Source organism: Schistocerca piceifrons, unplaced genomic scaffold (genome assembly GCF_021461385.2).
Source record: "Schistocerca piceifrons isolate TAMUIC-IGC-003096 unplaced genomic scaffold, iqSchPice1.1 HiC_scaffold_433, whole genome shotgun sequence".
Classification (NCBI taxonomy): Eukaryota; Metazoa; Arthropoda; class Insecta; order Orthoptera; family Acrididae; genus Schistocerca; species Schistocerca piceifrons.
The window spans coordinates 24391-42797 of record NW_025728660.1 but is presented as its reverse complement, the minus strand read 5'-3'; the positions used below and the strand labels follow the sequence as shown (position 1 = coordinate 42797).

Genomic DNA, 18407 nt, shown 5'->3' with positions numbered 1-18407 from the left:
GGAGGGCGCCACTGGTAGCGATGTGAGCTTCCTCGCCTCGCCTCACACCAGGTGTCTGCGTAGTTTGCACTGCATTCGCACCATTCCTGTCCCCGTCCCGACTTGTCCCGACTTTGCTCGACTGCCGCTCGCTGCCGCTCGGGTCGTGGTCCATATGACGGCGCAAGCACGACAAACGTCTGCGGGACTAGACGACGCTACTAAAGAATAAATTTATGATTACAAATCAAATTTGGAACTGTACAGTGCTGCCCAACAATGGCGCTGACGCATTTCAGGGCTCACCTGCAGATTCGTGCTGTTTCGTCGTTTTCAAAGACTTCCCGGCAAACTTCGTTAGCACATTCTCCCTCAAACTGAGTTAATTACCGCATTATCGTACCGTTGCATTAGTTTAAAATGCTTAAGAAAGTATCTTTGTCACAACAGAAAGGTAGTATGAGAAGACTGCTGACAGGGTGGCGACTTAAAAAGGAAAAAATGCATGGGAGCCAACAGTACCATTTTTTATTGGTTCATTTTTTTGTTTTTTGTTTTCGTACCATCACAGTAGTTTAAAATGCTTGAGGAAACGTATTTGTCACAACAGAAGTGAAAAGAGGGCTGGCAGGAGTAGCGACATAAAAAGGAAAAAAAAAAAAAAAAAAAAAAAGAAGGAGAGCCAACAGCACCCGGGTTTCCCAGGCGGTCACCCATCCAAGTACTAACCGGGCCAGATGATGCTTAACTTCGGTGATCGGACGAGAACCGGTGTATTCATCATTGTATGGCCGTTGGCACTAGTGTAATGTAGGAGCACGGCAGAATTCGCGTTCGGCTTCTCTCCCAACACACAAAATGTTAGTTTTCCGCCGCATTTGACGAAAGCACTTCCTTCTGCAACAGCCAGTTCCTCGAGGACGGCGCGGGGGGCGCGCCCGGCGTCCCAGCAGAACGACGGCCGAATTAGCGGGCGCACCGCCGCATGTGTGAGACGCACTGCTGCTCGTTGCACCTCCTGTCATTCGCTGGGCGCGTGCAGCCTTCGACACTAGCGGAGGACGCAACTTGTCCCTGGTGTCCAGCGGAGGGCCTGTGCAGGGTGTGGCAGTGTCGTGCTGGAGGGCGCCACTGGTAGCGATGTGAGCTTCCTCGCCTCGCCTCACACCAGGTGTCTGCGTAGTTTGCACTGCATTCGCACCATTCCTGTCCCCGTCCCGACTTGTCCCGACTTTGCTCGACTGCCGCTCGCTGCCGCTCGGGTCGTGGTCCATATGACGGCGCAAGCACGACAAACGTCTGCGGGACTAGACGACGCTACTAAAGAATAAATTTATGATTACAAATCAAATTTGGAACTGTACAGTGCTGCCCAACAATGGCGCTGACGCATTTCAGGGCTCACCTGCAGATTCGTGCTGTTTCGTCGTTTTCAAAGACTTCCCGGCAAACTTCGTTAGCACATTCTCCCTCAAACTGAGTTAATTACCGCATTATCGTACCGTTGCATTAGTTTAAAATGCTTAAGAAAGTATCTTTGTCACAACAGAAAGGTAGTATGAGAAGACTGCTGACAGGGTGGCGACTTAAAAAGGAAAAAATGCATGGGAGCCAACAGTACCATTTTTTATTGGTTCATTTTTTTGTTTTTTGTTTTCGTACCATCACAGTAGTTTAAAATGCTTGAGGAAACGGATTTGTCACAACAGAAGTGAAAAGAGGGCTGGCAGGAGTAGCGACATAAAAAGGAAAAAAAAAAAAAAAAAGAAGGAGAGCCAACAGCACCCGGGTTTCCCAGGCGGTCACCCATCCAAGTACTAACCGGGCCAGATGATGCTTAACTTCGGTGATCGGACGAGAACCGGTGTATTCATCATTGTATGGCCGTTGGCACTAGTGTAATGTAGGAGCACGGCAGAATTCGCGTTCGGCTTCTCTCCCAACACACAAAATGTTAGTTTTCCGCCGCATTTGACGAAAGCACTTCCTTCTGCAACAGCCAGTTCCTCGAGGACGGCGCGGGGGGCGCGCCCGGCGTCCCAGCAGAACGACGGCCGAATTAGCGGGCGCACCGCCGCATGTGTGAGACGCACTGCTGCTCGTTGCACCTCCTGTCATTCGCTGGGCGCGTGCAGCCTTCGACACTAGCGGAGGACGCAACTTGTCCCTGGTGTCCAGCGGAGGGCCTGTGCAGGGTGTGGCAGTGTCGTGCTGGAGGGCGCCACTGGTAGCGATGTGAGCTTCCTTTCCTCGCCTCGCCTCACACCAGGTGTCTGCGTAGTTCGCACTGCATTCGCACCACTCCTGTCCCCGTCCCGACTTGTCCCGACTTTGCTCGACTGCCGCTCGCTGCCGCTCGGGTCGTGGTCCATATGACGGCGCAAGCACGACAAACGTCTGCGGGACTAGACGACGCTACTAAAGAATAAATTTATGATTACAAATCAAATTTGGAACTGTACAGTGCTGCCCAACAATGGCGCTGACGCATTTCAGGGCTCACCTGCAGATTCGTGCTGTTTCGTCGTTTTCAAAGACTTCCCGGCAAACTTCGTTAGCACATTCTCCCTCAAACTGAGTTAATTACCGCATTATCGTACCGTTGCATTAGTTTAAAATGCTTAAGAAAGTATCTTTGTCACAACAGAAAGGTAGTATGAGAAGACTGCTGACAGGGTGGCGACTTAAAAAGGAAAAAATGCATGGGAGCCAACAGTACCATTTTTTATTGGTTCATTTTTTTGTTTTTTGTTTTCGTACCATCACAGTAGTTTAAAATGCTTGAGGAAACGGATTTGTCACAACAGAAGTGAAAAGAGGGCTGGCAGGAGTAGCGACATAAAAAGGAAAAAAAAAAAAAAAAAGAAGGAGAGCCAACAGCACCCGGGTTTCCCAGGCGGTCACCCATCCAAGTACTAACCGGGCCAGATGATGCTTAACTTCGGTGATCGGACGAGAACCGGTGTATTCATCATTTTTTTTTTTTTTTTTTTTTTTTTTTTTTTTTTTTTTTTTTTTTTTTTTTTTTTTTTTTTTTGGTGACGACGGTCCAAAGGGAACACAAAACATACAAAAGCAACCAAGACTATACAGCCACCGAAAAAGAATAATCAGTGCGGGACACCATAAGGGAAAACTCCATTCACTGTGCAAACGAGAAAAACCGGTAAACACCGGCACCCAAGCCGAACGAGAAAGAACGAGACGTGGCACCAACAAAAACACACTTAAGCACACGGCGGGGTGTAATTACCGTGTACGGGGATCGTTGAATCCGGAAAAACTATGAGGAAAGCGCACACCACGAATTTTTTTTTTAATTTTTTCTTTGTTGATTTTTTTTTATTTTTTTGTTTTTTTTTTTTTTTTTTTTTTTAGCAACAGAAAACATCGCTGCTTGTGTTGTCTCCAAACCACTGTGAAGTTCTACAGCGACAGAAATTAAAAATGAGTGGAGCACAAGCACGAGGCAAAAGATGATAACGTCACTATTAAAAACACTGACTATCACTGCCACGAAAACTAAAATCAAACATTATTCAAGAAAGTCATTTCAAACTCAAATCCGCAATACAAAAGTGCATAAATTTAACAAGGACTGCCACTAAAAGGCCAGAACTAAAAAAAAACATGAAGCAACGAGCTCATCCCGTTGCGTACGAGAGTGAACGGGACAGTGTGCCACAAAAGGAAACGTAAGCATTCAATCAAACATCACTCGACACTGTGAGCGAATGGTTACAAAACGTAGGCGCACTAGATGAACTAAAAGTTATGTTCTCATTTTGTGTTTTTTTTTTTTTTTTTTTTTTTTTTTTTTTTTTTTGGCAATGATAATCTCAAAAACAACGGAACAATTCAAGCCCCAATCGGCTTGAAACTAACGGAAAGAAAACCAAAAAGCTCGGGACAGAACTAGAAGACAAGCCACGAAAGTACTCAGCGTGGAAAGAAAAATGTTATATATAGATACATATATAGATGAATGTACATAAACAAAAGTATTAATATATACGTTATTTACGTATGGGCCGCCAATATTGCGTGAGCGTCCCGGCGGCCAATAAACACAGGCGAATTTTGGTATAACCAGATACGTAGACAGACACACACACACACACACACACACACACACACACACACACACACACACAAACATTGAGAAAGGCTCAATTCACTTTATTTATCTGACGAAAAATTGCGTCGACATGCTGCATAAGTTACACTCTAAGATTCTGGTACAGAAGAAAAACAGTCCTGCGCATCAAATTAGTGACGTATTAGGAATCCGTTTAGGTCATGTATCCATATATCGTTTTACGTTCCATAGAAATACAAATCAAATATTTAGAACAAAGATATGTTTGGGAAAACAATGGTGTCATCACAGCAGTTTGTCAAAAGCATAATTTAGAGCAATTGTTAAAAAATTGGCAAAAGTCTGAGTATAGTCAGTCCGGGAGTGAATAAGACGATGCTGCGCAGACAGATATTCAAGATAGAGAAAATCATCCGCCAGCTGCAATTGCAGGAGAGCATATACAGTATGTGCAGTGAGCCACGTAGTAGCCGCACGTTTCGTGGCCGGATAAGGTCGAAAATCCGGAATCAGCGCGACGTCCACTGAGAAGCTGGCAGGACTCGTGCGATTGACCAGGGCAAGAAGCTTAACGGCGATGGTCCAAATCGACGCCGATCGCGGACACGAAAATCGGTGTTCGAGTGTGTCGTCGCAGGGGCAATAATCACACAAGCCAGACGGCCGCAAATGAATGCGACACATCTTGTCGTTCGTGGGGAAGGCTCGATTCACGACCTTATACCACAAACTACTAACGTCCGGCGGCAAGTAAGAGGCGTGGATGTTGGCCCACACTGTCCGCCACGCCGATTCAGGAAAACGCAATTCCATCTTATTGCTAGCAGGCCGCCCCCGCAAAGCGGAATACACGCCCCGCGCTGATCTCGTCCGAGGATCGAGGTCGTCAGCACCGAGATAACTCTTGTGCAAGAAAAAGTCCCGAACATAACGCAGGCGGTATGGGATCCCGGTCGGATCGAGTGGAGCCAGCTCAGAGGAGGGACGATAAACACGGAACAAAAGAGTCGTGAGATGCGAGGCGTTCTTCTCAATCGTGACACAAGTTCTATTAATCAGTAAAGCAGATGCTTTGGTCACGAAGTGGATCAGGCCAAGCCCACCTCGGTCACGCGGCAAAGTACACGTGAGATAAGCCACTTTAAAAACATCCCCCCGCCACAGAAACCAATAGACCGCTTGCGTTATGGCACGTCCTAGTTCTATCGGGACGTGAAATAGTTGGGCTAAGTACCAGGCCTTGCTGAGTAAGAACGAATTGATCAGCGCGACCCTCTGTGTTAGCGCCAAGGTGCGAGTGGCACTCAAGTGAGCCATCGCGCGTATACCATACAGAACAAGACGCCAATTGGAAGCCGCCGTCTGCAAAAGATTAGGTCGAAATCGGACGCCCAAAATTTTATGCTCACGAGTGACCGTAAACCACGGGCGCGAGAAACCGCGTGAAAACGCATGAATCGGTAGAAAGACGGTTTTACGAGGATTAATTTTCGCGCCCGATGCAAGTTCGTATGTGTTTAGAATGGCACGAATAACGTCGAAATCAGAGACCGAGGACACCAACAAACCAAGATCATCGGCATATGCACTGCACACGTATTTGGTACCGCCAAGACGCAAACCCTGACAAGAAGATGCCAATTTCCGCAACAGAGGGTCCAAAGAGATCGCAAATAACGCCATTGATAAAGGGCATCCTTGTTTCACTGAGCATCGTACAGGAACAGGCTCCGAAAAACATCCATTAATGCAAACTCGTGATGACGACGCCGTAAACAAATTAAAGAGCATGTTGATAAAGGTCGCTCCGAAACCAAATTGTTGCAACACCCGCCGTAGATATTGGTGGCCCACCCTATCGAACGCCATAGCAAAATCGATTGACAAAATGCCCAAAGGGTGTCTGTGCGTCGTCGCATACGCAATTGCGTCGCGATACGTCAACACAGCGTCGTAAATCGTGCGTTGTGGCACAGCACAGAATTGGTACTCACTAACCACTTTGCGCATGATCACTTTCAAACGAAGCGCTACACATTTCGTAAATAATTTGTAGTCACCGTTGAGGAGAGTGAGGGGACGTAAGTCACACATTTTACGATTAGTCGGTGTCTTTGGAGCTAGGGTCACTACGCCTTCCAAAAAAGATGGAGGAAGCGACACACCATTTAAGATTTCATTATACATAGTGGTCAGTACAGGACCAAAGAAACACCAAAAGTGAAGATAGAATTCCGGCGGGAAGCCGTCAGCGCCGGGCGATTTGTTCTTCGCACACTGTTTGAGCACGTCACGCACTTCCTCGACAGTGAACGGTTCAATAAGGTGGAGACGATCGGTGACTGTGAGAACCCGCGGAACGTCAGCAAGGAGATCAGAGACGGCGACATCGTCACTGTCTTTAGCACTAAAAAGATCGACAAAGTGCCGGTGTGCCTCAGCAACAATCTCCGACTGAGTGCTGACGCGCACGCCATCAGCTGTTTCCAGTTCTGTGACGTAACGGCGCGCCGCCCGACGGCGCTCCCGCAAGTAATGAAACAAGGAAGGCGCTTCGTCGTCAAAGGAACCAGGAGCCTGACTCCGCACAACACTACCTTTCAGCGACTTCGTCTTCAGGGCCAAAAGACGGGTTTTAATTTGCCGAATCTGCGCCCACCTGAGACCCGGAGTGTTCGGCTGTAGGCGGATCGCGTCATTGAGACAAGTTTCATAAAACTGCATAGTGGACCTCTCCCAATGAGCAAGCTGTCGACTAAATTCACAGATAGCTTTACGGAGCGCTGGCTTCACGTATTCCACCCACCACGATAGAACAGTGGGATACACGGCACGATATTTCGCAGCCTGCTGCCACACACGAGAAACAACCGGTTCAAAACCAGGATGCGACAAATGACAAACATTAAACTTCCACATAGTCCGCATACGGGGTTTTGTGGCTAGCAAAGAATGGAAGCGACAAACATATGCACAGTGGTCCGAAAAGAGAACGGGATGCACCTTAGACTCGATAACACAACCCTTTTTGTCACCAGAAATATAAATGCGATCGATCCGGCTCCGACCGGTCACGTAATAATAAGTAAACCCCGGTTCGGCGGGATACAAATGACGCCAGGTATCGACCAATTTCATTTCCGTGACAAGCGTTTGGAGTTCCAAACATTTGTAGGGCCGTGGCTCCTGGTCTCTATCAGCCAACACACAATTAAAATCACCACCCAACACTATTGGCAGGTGGGTGCCAGAAAGAAGATGACAAATATCTCTGCTATAAAACACGCGACGCTGCAGCTTCCCCTCAGCACCGGAAGGTGCGTACACGTTCACGTATCGGATGTTGTTGACCGTACAGGCCACCCCACGCCCGTTAGGTATCGTAGCAACGTCCGTGTAAGCAATGCCGGCCCTAACTAACAACGCAGTGCCACAGTTACATTCCGGATCAAAGTTAAACAACACCTGATAGCCGGGAACAAATTGTAAAAGATCGGACACAACTTCTTGCAAAAAGACTACGTCGGCAGCGACAAAACGTAAAAAGTCCACCAAGCTCAAGTACTTAGCACGCGACGCCAAACGGTTGAGATTTACGGTAGCGACAACAGATGGAAGGTGCGCTACCATACACGAAAGAAACAAACAAAGAAGCTAGACGGTAGTGAAAGTACCGTCAGCCTCCTCCACATCCTCTCCCCAGTCATACGGTTGCGCGTGCGAAGACGCACCCGCAACATCCGTGAGCGTGGGCGCACCGGAACGTCCCACCGACATAGGTACGTCGTGCGTGTGAGGGACCGACGCGAGATCTTGTGAAGACGGACGCGCGCGGGGCTCAGGAGGCTCCTCGGCTTTTCGCTTTTGCGAGGAATGGACCGGAATAGGCGCAGGATCGACATCGGTATCCATTGCACCGCCCGTTGCCCCAGAATGTAACACACCCTGCAAATGGCGGACCATTTCCTGCCGGCGTTCGTCCGCACGCGCGTGCTGACTACCGGCCACCGAATGCTGCTGACGGCGCCCAGAAGGGGCAGCCGGCCGAGCGTCAGGAACGACACGCTGCGCGGTTTTTTGAGACGCCGTCGGCTGTAACTTTGAAGGCGTCGAACGCGGAGAGGGTTTACGTTCCGGAGACGGGCTACGCTCCCTGCCAGAAGAGGACCGTTGCGATAAAAACACAGAAGTGCTTACACTACGTGCCCGATCAACAGAGCCGCGACGCCGGGAAGCAGTGTCGCGCCGCGACCTAGGTTTTTGCGGTGCAGGAGCCTTTGGTGGAGCACAAGCAGCTACAGGAGCAGGAACCGATTCCGGAGGAAGCACAACGGGGGCAGTACGCTGATGGACAGGTTCTGAGACCGATGTGTCAGACACTTTTGGGGACGACACAAAGACGCGTTCAACAGGGATGGATTCGGACGGGTCGGAGTGTATATGTGCCACATTATGAGAGACATCAGGTGGAACAATGTCCATCACGACAACGTCGGAGGGCACCGGGTTCGCCACGATATCAGAAGCAACAACCGGAGCGGGTTCGGCACTCGTCTCTGTCGACGCGGACGGAATGTCCGACCGTGTAACAAGAGCAACATCAACAGCAACAGGCGAAGGCACGACCGACACGACCGAACCGACCGAACCGACATCAACAACAGGGACGACAGACGTTACGTCCATTGCAACAGCGGTGTCAACACGACGGGCAGGCGAAGGGGGTGCACCTAATGCAACTGCCGCCCACGTTGTCTGTGCGTCACCGTCATCGCCAAGTGGCAACTGCACCGGACGCCTACGGCGCGGACAATGTTGTCTAAAGTGGTCCGTAGCGTTACAATATGAACAAGTTTGTGGTTGTCCACTGTATGTAATGAAGGCACGATGACCGGCCATATACAAAAATGACGGAACATGCTTTCTCACTATCATTCGAACGCTACGAATACCATTTTCCACTTGAAAAGGGTACGCAGCCGACCACTTCTCTTTTACAACCGACAACACAGTGCCGTAGGGGCCAAGACAACGTGAGATGGTCTCGTTTTTGACCTCAAAGGGAAGGTTGAACACCCGCACATTACGAACACCAAAACCGGCATTTGTAATATTAACATTACTAACACTGCCGTCAGAATGTTTAAATTTTCGCACACCATCATTTACGGACACGATACTGTCACAAAGTTCCGAATTACTGAGCTTTACGAAAAGAGAATTGAGGAACGTGTCTAACTGCAAGCCAAGGACGTCACTATCGGTTAACGTTAAGTCATTGATTAACCAATGATGAATTTCTAAAGCAGTCGGGCGGGACACATTGCGATCGAATTCGCACTGGATATTATTCTCGCGATCTTCAGAGTCCATGTCTACTCACAGTTGTGATGAAAACCAGCAACCGCGAGGCGAAGAGCCGCCACGTGGCACAGCGAGCACGCGACTGGCACAAACACCAACGGCCGAGCGGAGCGCGCGCCGCCGAGGTGTGGCTGGGCGCGTGCAGCCTTCGACACTAGCGGAGGACGCAACTTGTCCCTGGTGTCCAGCGGAGGGCCTGTGCAGGGTGTGGCAGTGTCGTGCTGGAGGGCGCCACTGGTAGCGATGTGAGCTTCCTTTCCTCGCCTCGCCTCACACCAGGTGTCTGCGTAGTTCGCACTGCATTCGCACCACTCCTGTCCCCGTCCCGACTTGTCCCGACTTTGCTCGACTGCCGCTCGCTGCCGCTCGGGTCGTGGTCCATATGACGGCGCAAGCACGACAAACGTCTGCGGGACTAGACGACGCTACTAAAGAATAAATTTATGATTACAAATCAAATTTGGAACTGTACAGTGCTGCCCAACAATGGCGCTGACGCATTTCAGGGCTCACCTGCAGATTCGTGCTGTTTCGTCGTTTTCAAAGACTTCCCGGCAAACTTCGTTAGCACATTCTCCCTCAAACTGAGTTAATTACCGCATTATCGTACCGTTGCATTAGTTTAAAATGCTTAAGAAAGTATCTTTGTCACAACAGAAAGGTAGTATGAGAAGACTGCTGACAGGGTGGCGACTTAAAAAGGAAAAAATGCATGGGAGCCAACAGTACCATTTTTTATTGGTTCATTTTTTTGTTTTTTGTTTTCGTACCATCACAGTAGTTTAAAATGCTTGAGGAAACGTATTTGTCACAACAGAAGTGAAAAGAGGGCTGGCAGGAGTAGCGACATAAAAAGGAAAAAAAAAAAAAAAAAAAAAAAAGAAGGAGAGCCAACAGCACCCGGGTTTCCCAGGCGGTCACCCATCCAAGTACTAACCGGGCCAGATGATGCTTAACTTCGGTGATCGGACGAGAACCGGTGTATTCATCATTGTATGGCCGTTGGCACTAGTGTAATGTAGGAGCACGGCAGAATTCGCGTTCGGCTTCTCTCCCAACACACAAAATGTTAGTTTTCCGCCGCATTTGACGAAAGCACTTCCTTCTGCAACAGCCAGTTCCTCGAGGACGGCGCGGGGGGCGCGCCCGGCGTCCCAGCAGAACGACGGCCGAATTAGCGGGCGCACCGCCGCATGTGTGAGACGCACTGCTGCTCGTTGCACCTCCTGTCATTCGCTGGGCGCGTGCAGCCTTCGACACTAGCGGAGGACGCAACTTGTCCCTGGTGTCCAGCGGAGGGCCTGTGCAGGGTGTGGCAGTGTCGTGCTGGAGGGCGCCACTGGTAGCGATGTGAGCTTCCTTTCCTCGCCTCGCCTCACACCAGGTGTCTGCGTAGTTCGCACTGCATTCGCACCACTCCTGTCCCCGTCCCGACTTGTCCCGACTTTGCTCGACTGCCGCTCGCTGCCGCTCGGGTCGTGGTCCATATGACGGCGCAAGCACGACAAACGTCTGCGGGACTAGACGACGCTACTAAAGAATAAATTTATGATTACAAATCAAATTTGGAACTGTACAGTGCTGCCCAACAATGGCGCTGACGCATTTCAGGGCTCACCTGCAGATTCGTGCTGTTTCGTCGTTTTCAAAGACTTCCCGGCAAACTTCGTTAGCACATTCTCCCTCAAACTGAGTTAATTACCGCATTATCGTACCGTTGCATTAGTTTAAAATGCTTAAGAAAGTATCTTTGTCACAACAGAAAGGTAGTATGAGAAGACTGCTGACAGGGTGGCGACTTAAAAAGGAAAAAATGCATGGGAGCCAACAGTACCATTTTTTATTGGTTCATTTTTTTGTTTTTTGTTTTCGTACCATCACAGTAGTTTAAAATGCTTGAGGAAACGGATTTGTCACAACAGAAGTGAAAAGAGGGCTGGCAGGAGTAGCGACATAAAAAGGAAAAAAAAAAAAAAAAAGAAGGAGAGCCAACAGCACCCGGGTTTCCCAGGCGGTCACCCATCCAAGTACTAACCGGGCCAGATGATGCTTAACTTCGGTGATCGGACGAGAACCGGTGTATTCATCATTGTATGGCCGTTGGCACTAGTGTAATGTAGGAGCACGGCAGAATTCGCGTTCGGCTTCTCTCCCAACACACAAAATGTTAGTTTTCCGCCGCATTTGACGAAAGCACTTCCTTCTGCAACAGCCAGTTCCTCGAGGACGGCGCGGGGGGCGCGCCCGGCGTCCCAGCAGAACGACGGCCGAATTAGCGGGCGCACCGCCGCATGTGTGAGACGCACTGCTGCTCGTTGCACCTCCTGTCATTCGCTGGGCGCGTGCAGCCTTCGACACTAGCGGAGGACGCAACTTGTCCCTGGTGTCCAGCGGAGGGCCTGTGCAGGGTGTGGCAGTGTCGTGCTGGAGGGCGCCACTGGTAGCGATGTGAGCTTCCTTTCCTCGCCTCGCCTCACACCAGGTGTCTGCGTAGTTCGCACTGCATTCGCACCACTCCTGTCCCCGTCCCGACTTGTCCCGACTTTGCTCGACTGCCGCTCGCTGCCGCTCGGGTCGTGGTCCATATGACGGCGCAAGCACGACAAACGTCTGCGGGACTAGACGACGCTACTAAAGAATAAATTTATGATTACAAATCAAATTTGGAACTGTACAGTGCTGCCCAACAATGGCGCTGACGCATTTCAGGGCTCACCTGCAGATTCGTGCTGTTTCGTCGTTTTCAAAGACTTCCCGGCAAACTTCGTTAGCACATTCTCCCTCAAACTGAGTTAATTACCGCATTATCGTACCGTTGCATTAGTTTAAAATGCTTAAGAAAGTATCTTTGTCACAACAGAAAGGTAGTATGAGAAGACTGCTGACAGGGTGGCGACTTAAAAAGGAAAAAATGCATGGGAGCCAACAGTACCATTTTTTATTGGTTCATTTTTTTGTTTTTTGTTTTCGTACCATCACAGTAGTTTAAAATGCTTGAGGAAACGTATTTGTCACAACAGAAGTGAAAAGAGGGCTGGCAGGAGTAGCGACATAAAAAGGAAAAAAAAAAAAAAAAAAAAAAAAGAAGGAGAGCCAACAGCACCCGGGTTTCCCAGGCGGTCACCCATCCAAGTACTAACCGGGCCAGATGATGCTTAACTTCGGTGATCGGACGAGAACCGGTGTATTCATCATTGTATGGCCGTTGGCACTAGTGTAATGTAGGAGCACGGCAGAATTCGCGTTCGGCTTCTCTCCCAACACACAAAATGTTAGTTTTCCGCCGCATTTGACGAAAGCACTTCCTTCTGCAACAGCCAGTTCCTCGAGGACGGCGCGGGGGGCGCGCCCGGCGTCCCAGCAGAACGACGGCCGAATTAGCGGGCGCACCGCCGCATGTGTGAGACGCACTGCTGCTCGTTGCACCTCCTGTCATTCGCTGGGCGCGTGCAGCCTTCGACACTAGCGGAGGACGCAACTTGTCCCTGGTGTCCAGCGGAGGGCCTGTGCAGGGTGTGGCAGTGTCGTGCTGGAGGGCGCCACTGGTAGCGATGTGAGCTTCCTCGCCTCGCCTCACACCAGGTGTCTGCGTAGTTTGCACTGCATTCGCACCATTCCTGTCCCCGTCCCGACTTGTCCCGACTTTGCTCGACTGCCGCTCGCTGCCGCTCGGGTCGTGGTCCATATGACGGCGCAAGCACGACAAACGTCTGCGGGACTAGACGACGCTACTAAAGAATAAATTTATGATTACAAATCAAATTTGGAACTGTACAGTGCTGCCCAACAATGGCGCTGACGCATTTCAGGGCTCACCTGCAGATTCGTGCTGTTTCGTCGTTTTCAAAGACTTCCCGGCAAACTTCGTTAGCACATTCTCCCTCAAACTGAGTTAATTACCGCATTATCGTACCGTTGCATTAGTTTAAAATGCTTAAGAAAGTATCTTTGTCACAACAGAAAGGTAGTATGAGAAGACTGCTGACAGGGTGGCGACTTAAAAAGGAAAAAATGCATGGGAGCCAACAGTACCATTTTTTATTGGTTCATTTTTTTGTTTTTTGTTTTCGTACCATCACAGTAGTTTAAAATGCTTGAGGAAACGTATTTGTCACAACAGAAGTGAAAAGAGGGCTGGCAGGAGTAGCGACATAAAAAGGAAAAAAAAAAAAGAAGGAGAGCCAACAGCACCCGGGTTTCCCAGGCGGTCACCCATCCAAGTACTAACCGGGCCAGATGATGCTTAACTTCGGTGATCGGACGAGAACCGGTGTATTCATCATTGTATGGCCGTTGGCACTAGTGTAATGTAGGAGCACGGCAGAATTCGCGTTCGGCTTCTCTCCCAACACACAAAATGTTAGTTTTCCGCCGCATTTGACGAAAGCACTTCCTTCTGCAACAGCCAGTTCCTCGAGGACGGCGCGGGGGGCGCGCCCGGCGTCCCAGCAGAACGACGGCCGAATTAGCGGGCGCACCGCCGCATGTGTGAGACGCACTGCTGCTCGTTGCACCTCCTGTCATTCGCTGGGCGCGTGCAGCCTTCGACACTAGCGGAGGACGCAACTTGTCCCTGGTGTCCAGCGGAGGGCCTGTGCAGGGTGTGGCAGTGTCGTGCTGGAGGGCGCCACTGGTAGCGATGTGAGCTTCCTCGCCTCGCCTCACACCAGGTGTCTGCGTAGTTTGCACTGCATTCGCACCATTCCTGTCCCCGTCCCGACTTGTCCCGACTTTGCTCGACTGCCGCTCGCTGCCGCTCGGGTCGTGGTCCATATGACGGCGCAAGCACGACAAACGTCTGCGGGACTAGACGACGCTACTAAAGAATAAATTTATGATTACAAATCAAATTTGGAACTGTACAGTGCTGCCCAACAATGGCGCTGACGCATTTCAGGGCTCACCTGCAGATTCGTGCTGTTTCGTCGTTTTCAAAGACTTCCCGGCAAACTTCGTTAGCACATTCTCCCTCAAACTGAGTTAATTACCGCATTATCGTACCGTTGCATTAGTTTAAAATGCTTAAGAAAGTATCTTTGTCACAACAGAAAGGTAGTATGAGAAGACTGCTGACAGGGTGGCGACTTAAAAAGGAAAAAATGCATGGGAGCCAACAGTACCATTTTTTATTGGTTCATTTTTTTGTTTTTTGTTTTCGTACCATCACAGTAGTTTAAAATGCTTGAGGAAACGGATTTGTCACAACAGAAGTGAAAAGAGGGCTGGCAGGAGTAGCGACATAAAAAGGAAAAAAAAAAAAAAAAAGAAGGAGAGCCAACAGCACCCGGGTTTCCCAGGCGGTCACCCATCCAAGTACTAACCGGGCCAGATGATGCTTAACTTCGGTGATCGGACGAGAACCGGTGTATTCATCATTGTATGGCCGTTGGCACTAGTGTAATGTAGGAGCACGGCAGAATTCGCGTTCGGCTTCTCTCCCAACACACAAAATGTTAGTTTTCCGCCGCATTTGACGAAAGCACTTCCTTCTGCAACAGCCAGTTCCTCGAGGACGGCGCGGGGGGCGCGCCCGGCGTCCCAGCAGAACGACGGCCGAATTAGCGGGCGCACCGCCGCATGTGTGAGACGCACTGCTGCTCGTTGCACCTCCTGTCATTCGCTGGGCGCGTGCAGCCTTCGACACTAGCGGAGGACGCAACTTGTCCCTGGTGTCCAGCGGAGGGCCTGTGCAGGGTGTGGCAGTGTCGTGCTGGAGGGCGCCACTGGTAGCGATGTGAGCTTCCTTTCCTCGCCTCGCCTCACACCAGGTGTCTGCGTAGTTCGCACTGCATTCGCACCACTCCTGTCCCCGTCCCGACTTGTCCCGACTTTGCTCGACTGCCGCTCGCTGCCGCTCGGGTCGTGGTCCATATGACGGCGCAAGCACGACAAACGTCTGCGGGACTAGACGACGCTACTAAAGAATAAATTTATGATTACAAATCAAATTTGGAACTGTACAGTGCTGCCCAACAATGGCGCTGACGCATTTCAGGGCTCACCTGCAGATTCGTGCTGTTTCGTCGTTTTCAAAGACTTCCCGGCAAACTTCGTTAGCACATTCTCCCTCAAACTGAGTTAATTACCGCATTATCGTACCGTTGCATTAGTTTAAAATGCTTAAGAAAGTATCTTTGTCACAACAGAAAGGTAGTATGAGAAGACTGCTGACAGGGTGGCGACTTAAAAAGGAAAAAATGCATGGGAGCCAACAGTACCATTTTTTATTGGTTCATTTTTTTGTTTTTTGTTTTCGTACCATCACAGTAGTTTAAAATGCTTGAGGAAACGGATTTGTCACAACAGAAGTGAAAAGAGGGCTGGCAGGAGTAGCGACATAAAAAGGAAAAAAAAAAAAAAAAAGAAGGAGAGCCAACAGCACCCGGGTTTCCCAGGCGGTCACCCATCCAAGTACTAACCGGGCCAGATGATGCTTAACTTCGGTGATCGGACGAGAACCGGTGTATTCATCATTGTATGGCCGTTGGCACTAGTGTAATGTAGGAGCACGGCAGAATTCGCGTTCGGCTTCTCTCCCAACACACAAAATGTTAGTTTTCCGCCGCATTTGACGAAAGCACTTCCTTCTGCAACAGCCAGTTCCTCGAGGACGGCGCGGGGGGCGCGCCCGGCGTCCCAGCAGAACGACGGCCGAATTAGCGGGCGCACCGCCGCATGTGTGAGACGCACTGCTGCTCGTTGCACCTCCTGTCATTCGCTGGGCGCGTGCAGCCTTCGACACTAGCGGAGGACGCAACTTGTCCCTGGTGTCCAGCGGAGGGCCTGTGCAGGGTGTGGCAGTGTCGTGCTGGAGGGCGCCACTGGTAGCGATGTGAGCTTCCTTTCCTCGCCTCGCCTCACACCAGGTGTCTGCGTAGTTCGCACTGCATTCGCACCACTCCTGTCCCCGTCCCGACTTGTCCCGACTTTGCTCGACTGCCGCTCGCTGCCGCTCGGGTCGTGGTCCATATGACGGCGCAAGCACGACAAACGTCTGCGGGACTAGACGACGCTACTAAAGAATAAATTTATGATTACAAATCAAATTTGGAACTGTACAGTGCTGCCCAACAATGGCGCTGACGCATTTCAGGGCTCACCTGCAGATTCGTGCTGTTTCGTCGTTTTCAAAGACTTCCCGGCAAACTTCGTTAGCACATTCTCCCTCAAACTGAGTTAATTACCGCATTATCGTACCGTTGCATTAGTTTAAAATGCTTAAGAAAGTATCTTTGTCACAACAGAAAGGTAGTATGAGAAGACTGCTGACAGGGTGGCGACTTAAAAAGGAAAAAATGCATGGGAGCCAACAGTACCATTTTTTATTGGTTCATTTTTTTGTTTTTTGTTTTCGTACCATCACAGTAGTTTAAAATGCTTGAGGAAACGGATTTGTCACAACAGAAGTGAAAAGAGGGCTGGCAGGAGTAGCGACATAAAAAGGAAAAAAAAAAAAAAAAAGAAGGAGAGCCAACAGCACCCGGGTTTCCCAGGCGGTCACCCATCCAAGTACTAACCGGGCCAGATGATGCTTAACTTCGGTGATCGGACGAGAACCGGTGTATTCATCATTGTATGGCCGTTGGCACTAGTGTAATGTAGGAGCACGGCAGAATTCGCGTTCGGCTTCTCTCCCAACACACAAAATGTTAGTTTTCCGCCGCATTTGACGAAAGCACTTCCTTCTGCAACAGCCAGTTCCTCGAGGACGGCGCGGGGGGCGCGCCCGGCGTCCCAGCAGAACGACGGCCGAATTAGCGGGCGCACCGCCGCATGTGTGAGACGCACTGCTGCTCGTTGCACCTCCTGTCATTCGCTGGGCGCGTGCAGCCTTCGACACTAGCGGAGGACGCAACTTGTCCCTGGTGTCCAGCGGAGGGCCTGTGCAGGGTGTGGCAGTGTCGTGCTGGAGGGCGCCACTGGTAGCGATGTGAGCTTCCTTTCCTCGCCTCGCCTCACACCAGGTGTCTGCGTAGTTCGCACTGCATTCGCACCACTCCTGTCCCCGTCCCGACTTGTCCCGACTTTGCTCGACTGCCGCTCGCTGCCGCTCGGGTCGTGGTCCATATGACGGCGCAAGCACGACAAACGTCTGCGGGACTAGACGACGCTACTAAAGAATAAATTTATGATTACAAATCAAATTTGGAACTGTACAGTGCTGCCCAACAATGGAGCTGACGCATTTCAGGGCTCACCTGCAGATTCGTGCTGTTTCGTCGTTTTCAAAGACTTCCCGGCAAACTTCGTTAGCACATTCTCCCTCAAACTGAGTTAATTACCGCATTATCGTACCGTTGCATTAGTTTAAAATGCTTAAGAAAGTATCTTTGTCACAACAGAAAGGTAGTATGAGAAGACTGCTGACAGGGTGGCGACTTAAAAAGGAAAAAATGCATGGGAGCCAACAGTACCATTTTTTATTGGTTCATTTTTTTGTTTTTTGTTTTCGTACCATCACAGTAGTTTAAAATGCTTGAGGAAACGGATTTGTCACAACAGAAGTGAAAAGAGGGCTGGCAGGAGTAGCGACATAAAAAGGAAAAAAAAAAAAAAAAAGAAGGAGAGCCAACAGCACCCGGGTTTCCCAGGCGGTCACCCATCCAAGTACTAACCGGGCCAGATGATGCTTAACTTCGGTGATCGGACGAGAACCGGTGTATTCATCATTGTATGGCCGTTGGCACTAGTGTAATGTAGGAGCACGGCAGAATTCGCGTTCGGCTTCTCTCCCAACACACAAAATGTTAGTTTTCCGCCGCATTTGACGAAAGCACTTCCTTCTGCAACAGCCAGTTCCTCGAGGACGGCGCGGGGGGCGCGCCCGGCGTCCCAGCAGAACGACGGCCGAATTAGCGGGCGCACCGCCGCATGTGTGAGACGCACTGCTGCTCGTTGCACCTCCTGTCATTCGCTGGGCGCGTGCAGCCTTCGACACTAGCGGAGGACGCAACTTGTCCCTGGT

The 18407-nt window shown here is 50.2% G+C and overlaps 10 non-coding genes and 1 pseudogene across 10 annotated transcripts; all 11 read right to left on the bottom strand.

The window, feature by feature from the left end:
• Positions 1-659: 659 nt before the first annotated feature.
• LOC124749283 lies at positions 660-778 on the bottom strand. Its single transcript, XR_007011850.1, has one exon. It is a non-coding gene; the product is annotated as a 5S ribosomal RNA (ribosomal RNA).
• Positions 779-1752: 974 nt separating this feature from the next.
• On the bottom strand, positions 1753-1871 carry LOC124749282. The gene has a single exon (XR_007011849.1). It is a non-coding gene; the product is annotated as a 5S ribosomal RNA (ribosomal RNA).
• Positions 1872-2850: 979 nt separating this feature from the next.
• On the bottom strand, positions 2851-2969 carry LOC124749255 (annotated as a pseudogene).
• Positions 2970-10330: 7361 nt separating this feature from the next.
• LOC124749281 lies at positions 10331-10449 on the bottom strand. Its single transcript, XR_007011848.1, has one exon. It is a non-coding gene; the product is annotated as a 5S ribosomal RNA (ribosomal RNA).
• A 979-nt stretch (positions 10450-11428) lies between these two features.
• Positions 11429-11547, bottom strand: LOC124749280. The gene has a single exon (XR_007011847.1). It is a non-coding gene; the product is annotated as a 5S ribosomal RNA (ribosomal RNA).
• A 986-nt stretch (positions 11548-12533) lies between these two features.
• On the bottom strand, positions 12534-12652 carry LOC124749277. The gene has a single exon (XR_007011845.1). It is a non-coding gene; the product is annotated as a 5S ribosomal RNA (ribosomal RNA).
• A 969-nt stretch (positions 12653-13621) lies between these two features.
• On the bottom strand, positions 13622-13740 carry LOC124749276. Its single transcript, XR_007011844.1, has one exon. It is a non-coding gene; the product is annotated as a 5S ribosomal RNA (ribosomal RNA).
• A 974-nt stretch (positions 13741-14714) lies between these two features.
• On the bottom strand, positions 14715-14833 carry LOC124749275. Its single transcript, XR_007011843.1, has one exon. It is a non-coding gene; the product is annotated as a 5S ribosomal RNA (ribosomal RNA).
• Positions 14834-15812: 979 nt separating this feature from the next.
• On the bottom strand, positions 15813-15931 carry LOC124749274. The gene has a single exon (XR_007011842.1). It is a non-coding gene; the product is annotated as a 5S ribosomal RNA (ribosomal RNA).
• Positions 15932-16910: 979 nt separating this feature from the next.
• On the bottom strand, positions 16911-17029 carry LOC124749273. The gene has a single exon (XR_007011841.1). It is a non-coding gene; the product is annotated as a 5S ribosomal RNA (ribosomal RNA).
• Positions 17030-18008: 979 nt separating this feature from the next.
• LOC124749272 lies at positions 18009-18127 on the bottom strand. The gene has a single exon (XR_007011840.1). It is a non-coding gene; the product is annotated as a 5S ribosomal RNA (ribosomal RNA).
• Between the last annotated feature and the right edge of the window lie 280 nt (positions 18128-18407).